At 43.8% G+C, this 7190-nt stretch overlaps 1 pseudogene; it reads right to left on the bottom strand.

Annotated features, from left to right (window-relative positions):
• Nucleotides 1-252: 252 nt before the first annotated feature.
• Nucleotides 253-6835, bottom strand: LOC123377889 (annotated as a pseudogene).
• Between the last annotated feature and the right edge of the window lie 355 nt (nucleotides 6836-7190).

Below are 7190 nucleotides of genomic sequence, written 5' to 3'. Positions count from 1 at the left end.
CACAACTCCCAAATTGCCTTGGGGAAAGAATGAGACACTTCCTCTTCCAGGGACAGAGGCGGTGGACTCCATTTTGGGGAAAGGAGCAAGATTGCTGGTGTGGAGCTCTGTCCATACCAGGAGCTGCTGCTAGGAAGCCAGGAGGTGCTGCTGAGAGCCTGTAGGGGCTTTGACATAGACACGTGCCACTGATTATTATTATTATTAACATAAGTTTATTCCTGGAGGTTCCCAAGGCACGCCATTGAGTGTGTACAGGGGCGGTATGTGGAGGCACTGCCAAATTTAAATTCCTTTAGGAATAAAGGGACTGCAGCAGAGGGGTGGATAGAGGATTCCCACCTATCCAACATCACCACTGGGATACTCAGGATCTCCTTTAATGTCAACAACATCAGGCATACAGGTGAGTGTTGCCTGCTCCCGAGTCACCCAGGGAGGAAAGGGGGGTTACACCAGTAGTTGACTAGTGTTGGTGATAATTCTGCTAATTGAGATAAACTGAATTCCGATGGCAGCTTCATTCTTCAAATGTATACTGTTTGGCTGAGAGCAGCAGGAAGGAAAATAGCATATTGTAAATTATTCAAACCCAATATAATGTGAAAGATACACATCTCAGTATTTACATTCTGATACTGCATCGGTTTTATTACAAACACGTTCACAGCAGTACAAGAAACTAACTGACCCTTGTACTGATGCGAGAAAGCCTCCTGTAGTCAGCTGGTTAATGCTGTATATGCAAAGGGAAGCATGTCAGTAATAAAATATGCATATGCATAGCTTCAAAGAGAGACATTGATCCTGACTGGAATCTCAGTTACATTGGTATAAATCAGAAGTAACTTTGTTGAAATCACTCGAGTCAGAATGCTGTAAGATGAGTATAAGTGAGATCAGAATCAGGTACACTTTGAGGAAGTTTTTGTGACTATTACCCACGATAATAACAGACTTTATGGCAAGTCAGTGGAGCTATGACATTTTATATGTGCTGTGGATCCGCCCTTGTATTACACATTTTTCTGTGATCACTTAGCGCATTTGTAGTTGTGATTTGGCTTTGATTTGATCTAGACTTCAGAGATTTAAAAGGGGGTAACAGAGAAGAAGCTTCCTGAAATTCCTTGGCTACAAAGTAATAACAAAGCGTATCCAAGCAGCAGTTAGAATTTGCTACCCATGCAGCCACACGAATAAAAAGGCTTGCATTGTGGAGTAAAGAGCAGGCAGCTCCAGCTTCCTCCATTGCATACCTAACAAGTAGCCCGACGTTAAAAGGTAAAAAACATATGATAAATACACTCAGGTTCATAGAAACAATCCAGAGAGCCTTCTGGATTGATGTTTCCTCAGGTGGACTCATGTTCTTCTTCATCTTCAGACACCGGATGACTTGAATAGAACAAAAACTCAGTATTACTAATGGCATAAAAAAACCCAAAATACTTGACAACAGTGTAAGTTTTGCAGGGTCAGCATGAATTTTCCGAAAGCAAATGTTTGTACTTTCCTTAGTAAATCGTGGGTTGAAGTATGCATAAATGATTATTATTATCCAAAGAAATCCACAGCTAACAGCTGCCTTTAATGGGGACCTGAAATTCTTTGCTTTCAGGGGGTACTTTATTGCAATGAATCGGTCGACGGCTATAAGGGTGATGATATAAATGCTTACGGGCATGTTTGTAAAATATATAGTCTGTATGACATAGCACAGTTTATCTATGGGATGTTCAGTCCTGTGAAAATGCACAATGAAAGGCAAGGTGAAGAGGAGAAAACAGTCTGCAATGACTAAGTTGATCATGTACACTCTGGTTTCTGTCCATTTTTTCAGCTTGCAGCAGAATACCCAGAAGGCAATGATATTAAATATAACTCCAAAAAAGACAATTGGGATGTAAATAATCAGTTGTAAAAGGTTAAGATTTTCTTGCACTGTGCCGTTGGTGTTGTTGCAGTTCATCCTGATAAATAGTTACTGCAATGGAAGAATTAAGAGCTATGAAATACAACAGAACAACTTTTACAAAATAATTTACAACTTATTTATTCTTCTAATATTCACATTTAGTGGTCCAGAGGTTTCCTCTGGTATTCCCAGCCCTCTGGCATTCAGTGCAGTGATTCCACCTTCTACTGTTTCATACAAAATCATATTGCAAAGGTTTTTTTCATTTCCCAAGGACCAAAAATGCCAGAAGTTTATCTAAACAGTATCTGAACTTCCAAAGGTACTGGGTACTCAACTCCAAGTGGCATAAATATACAACCCTCTCACCCTACTCTCTTTGAGAATTTCATACAACCCTTTCTTCTGAACTCCTGAAACTCTCAATAGACCCACACAGCCCCCCTTTTTCCTGTCTTCACCATTATGCCTCTTCACACCCAATCTCTTGGTGACATCCAGTCAGCCCACATCCTATCCCTAAGCAGCAATTTGTGAATGACCAACCCACTTATTCCCTTCCTCACTGCAGGATAGGGCCTCATCTCTCTACTCTTAGGCCCAGAGCCTCACTGGTATTTAGTTTCCTAAGGCCACCATTTAGGTGCCACTGACATTTTCAAAACCACTGTTCAATTACCATCTAACCTTGTAGGGGCCTAAATCTCTTAGACATCTAAGTTTCTGCCACTAAGGTGCCTCAGCCCTGACACCGCTGCACAGCTAACACACTGCTTGAAGGCCTTGAAGCAGGATGTTCAAACTAGGCAGGGGAACCTGCCTGTCTTGTCTGCAGGGCCCACTCCTGTAGGTGTGCTCTGTGCATGCTTGAGCCTGGATACCTGGCAGACCCTTCAGGAGGAGGGCCAGAGATGCAGGCTACCAATAGGTGTGTGGGCAGGCGGGAGTGAAGGACAGCACAGCAATCACACAAAACAACAGCTGGGGGCACAGGGAAATGCAGGTCATGTGTGAGAGAGGTAATGAGAATTACCAGGAGGCAGACAGTGAGAGAGACAATTTCAGCTGCTGGGCGTAGGTGCCTAACTCCAGATGAGCATCTGTGGCTGAGGATCCTGAGTGGCAAGAGATGCCTATCTCTGGCTTGTCAGGCAGGTGCACCATGTCAGCTGCTTAAGCCCCTCTTCCTGTCCCTTTCCTCAGCATTTCACTCCTGGCTGGCTTTTAGGCAGCTCCCTGCTCAGCTTGCTGGCTTCTAAGGATCCCTTTCTTAGGTGCCTAGCTCTGCTGACTAGACATGGTCTGGACAGCCTGAACACCTAGCTTGGGGCTGAGGATTCCACTAGGCAGTAGGCCACTAGGGGTTATGTGTTACAATGCTGAGAGGAGCAATGCCTTAATTCCTTTGAGGATCTGGGCCTTATTACTTCCTGCATCATACATCCGTGACTGGAGAACCCCAGCGTGCACAAAAGTGGAATGGAGACAGGGGTGAAAGTAACTTACAGGATTTACCGGTAAGCGTGGCCTCATCCGGAAGAGGCGGGGGCCTCTCAAGATTTAAAGGCCCTGGGGCACCGGCTGAGGCTGGGAGCCCCAGGGCATTAAAACAAACAAGGGGCTCCCAGCTGAAGAGGTGGCTGGGAGCCCCCTGGAGCTCAGGGGCAAATTAAAGGGCCCGGGGCTCCGGTCGCTGGGGGGAACCCCGAGCTTTGTGGGGCTGGGGCAGGGATTTAAAGGGCCCAGAGATCCTGCCGCTGAGCGGAGCTCTGAGCCCTTTAAATCTCAGCCGCGGCCAGGATTCAAAGTGCTCTGGGCTGCCCGCAGCGGTGGAGAGCTCTGAGCCCTTTAAATCTCAGCTGTGGCCGGGATTTAAAGGGCTCTGGGCTGCCTGCAGCTGCGGGGAGCTTTGAGCCCTTTCAATCCTGGCTGTGGAAGCCAGTGCAGTCCAGCACGGCATAATGGCTCTTGCCGGTATGCCGGACCGGACCGGCTTACTTTCACCTCTGAATGGAGAAGTTCGCTGCGGTGGTCCTAGCACAGAGAAGTGATGTCCTCTGGCCCTTCCAGGGGATTACACAATCTGTGTGGGTGTTTCAAACCAACAGTGGGATAGTGCAGAGGGCAGGTCATAGAGAAGAAGAGTGATGGAGCAATCCAGAGAGAATTAGTAATTTAGATTGCAGTCAAGTCAACTGTATTGCTACAGTATTTATGTGATACCAGCACTCCAAAGCCAGTGCTTTGTATCATGGCCTATCAAAATTAAGGACCAAATCTCCTTACAGCTTTCATTCATTTCCCAGGTAAAACTCCTGACTACAATCAATGGGTTTGATTCTCAGTTATGCTGAGGCTCCTTTACAGTGTCTGGCAGTGTAAAGGGCCTTAATACTAATGCAAATGTAATTTGGTGCCCACTTTGAGCCGCTTTACACTGGCAGAGTGGTACAAAGGGGCCTTAGTGTAAATGAGACTCAGGCTCAAGTATTTTTCTACTTAGGTGTCTGGTGAAAGCGGAGATGAGCATGTCATTATCTGTACCCCAATAAATCATTAAAAAAAAAACAGAAAAAGTGCAACAATCTGCACTGTGTTAGCCAGATGCTTGATATGATCCAATACATCTCTCTGCCTTTCATATACACACTGCTCATAGTGGTGGTGGTGGTGTGAAATTTGGAATATCCCCCTCTTCAGAAAAATAGACTGAGAGCAGACAACAATCAATTGCCTCAAGGAAACAGGAGAGAAACTATGTAGTGCAGTTCCCAGCCCAGCGAGGGGGTCGGGTCTCAGAGCCTGGACTCTAGCCTGAGTGGGAATGGCTACGCTCCTATTTCTAGCCCTGCAGCCCTAGCCCTGCCAGCCCAAGGTAATTGACCTGGGTTCTGAGTCTTGGCACTGTGGGTCTTCTATTGCACTTAAGACGTAACCTAAGATCACTACAATTATCCATTGGAAGTCAGTAAGAACTTAATTTTACCTGAGCAGATGTTGAGTAAAGACATTGGGCTGTGGCCATAAATGTTCAAGGGTCAGCTTCTGCCACCCGTACTTACATCAAGGGGTACCTGACTCAGGGAATACTTCTCTTCAGTGAGAGTATGCATGGAGTAAAGGACTACTCAGTGTGAGGGGGGTACAATCTTGCCCTATCTGCATACACTTGCTAAGGGGTGGATTGTACAACCTTCGCACACTGTGGTGAGCATTTTCATTGACCTAAGTGGCATTCCTCAGCTAAGTGCTCACTGATGAATAATTGTGATGATTACTCAATCTAGCCCCTACGTGAATTGGTAAACAAAAGCAAACAGTTCAGTAAACATTACTATAAATGGTGGATGAAACTGAATTTAAAAAAAGAGAAAAATGTACAGGAAAAGAACTTGAATGCTAACAGAAAATAATCCCTCTTGTGATTTGAACCTTCCATAACAAGGAACATGACATAGGAGAAATTCCAGTCTGAGAATTAGAATAGTTTATTGTTGTCTTTAAAAATATCTTAATTGCTATGCTAGCTAGCTAGGCTAGCTCATATCGGACTCAATTTGTGGTCCATTAGAGAGTATTTACAGTAATTTAGGGAAAGAGCTATCTGCCTTCCGTGTATTAGTCTCTACACATTACTTTAAAGTTAACAGCTGTTAAGCATTAATAATTAAGCCACCTGATCACATCAGTTAGAGCAAAGCAATTTTTAGTGGCCAAGATGTACGGCCAGACCCAACACGCACCAAAGTCAGTCCAGAGACTCCCATTCAATTCAGAACCATTTTTGGACCAGGCATTGCATAAGGCTACATTGCATAAGGCTAATACAACAGTTTGTCATCAGCATTTACAATCCCAAATCTCAACTGTTCATGCTATTCCTAAAATTAGCATTTTTAGTATTTTAGGATGGGATTTTCAAAAGAGCCAAAGGAAATCAGGTGTCTTACTTCCACTGGAAGTCAATCAGTTTTGTGTGCCTAACTCCCTTTGGCTCTTTTGAAAATCCCAGCCTACATTATTATTATTCATTATTTTCACAGGGGTAGCACTGATAAACCACAGCCCCATAATGCTAGGCATTGACTAGCCACACAATGAAAAGAGGATCCCTGTCCCCAGTGAACTAACTCTCTCCGCCTTCATTTCTCCATCTATAAAATAGGGGTAGTCACCCTTACTCATCTCACCTGTATGTTGCAAGTTTAAACTAATTTATGGTTTTAAAATGCTTTAAAATCCCAATTCAGAAGATGCTATAGAAGTGCAAAGGATCACATACTTATGATCAATAATGAGAATGATGTGTTTTGTGTCTCAGTACAAAACAGCAAATATAACCTAAAACAGAGTGAGTCAGTGCATGAGAGAACAAGTGCACAGAAGGTAACAAAATCTAGAGTAAAAGTAGGTTGAGACAAGACCTGCAGAAAGACAGCGCATTTGAAAAAGTGCCATCAAGGATATATGAAAGTAGAATTTTAAAGTGCTGACCTAACTGCTGATTAATAGCCATTTTAACCTGGAAAATAAAAATGAGTAACCTGCTTACTAATGATTGAGAAACCTCATTGTGGCCCAAGTCTACATTCATTAGTGAAAATTGCATAAGAATGATGATGAAAGAATTAAAAGTTACCTGCTTCTTTGTAGCTCACTGTACAATTAACTAACTCCACAAGAAAAGCTTTGGTTCAGCACAGATTAGCTTATCCGAATGTGATGGAGTACATTTAATAGACTCAGATTCTGTTCCACTTGATGCTGCTTACTGTTCAGGGCACAAGTCCAAAGATTCTTTTATCACCAGTTCTGAAGTAAAAAGGCACAATGCACAACTCTCTGCCTGTTCCTCCAGACCGACTGGTATGTTGCTTCATCATGAAGCTTCCTTTTTAGTGACAGATGTTTCTCTGGTGCCTCCTACCGATTCCATTATTTCAGTTCAACCCTCTGCAGTATGGTTTTCCCCCAGCAAGGAACTGATACTGAATATCCACAGTCATCATCTCAAAGGGAAGTTTACTAATTTGTGGAAGGAAAACTATAATGTTTTGCAGCAGCAGCAAGCCTTACACTGATAGCAGTGGAAAACAAAAACCTTTTATTTAGCAGTTCAATGCCAACTAACATTCCTGAGCTGGATTATTATTGGCTGGGCTCTTCAGAAACCCAGAAGCAAGGGCAGCAGAATGAGGTTGCACACGGGGGAAGCAATGTCCTGTTTATCCCTAGTCGGGCTGTTGTCAGTGAGGGTGTCTGTGATGGGGCG

This window comes from Mauremys mutica, chromosome 9, assembly GCF_020497125.1.
Source record: "Mauremys mutica isolate MM-2020 ecotype Southern chromosome 9, ASM2049712v1, whole genome shotgun sequence".
NCBI classification, from domain to species: Eukaryota; Metazoa; Chordata; order Testudines; family Geoemydidae; genus Mauremys; species Mauremys mutica.
The sequence above is the reverse complement of the archived record's forward strand: the minus strand, read 5'-3'. Positions and strand labels throughout refer to the sequence as shown.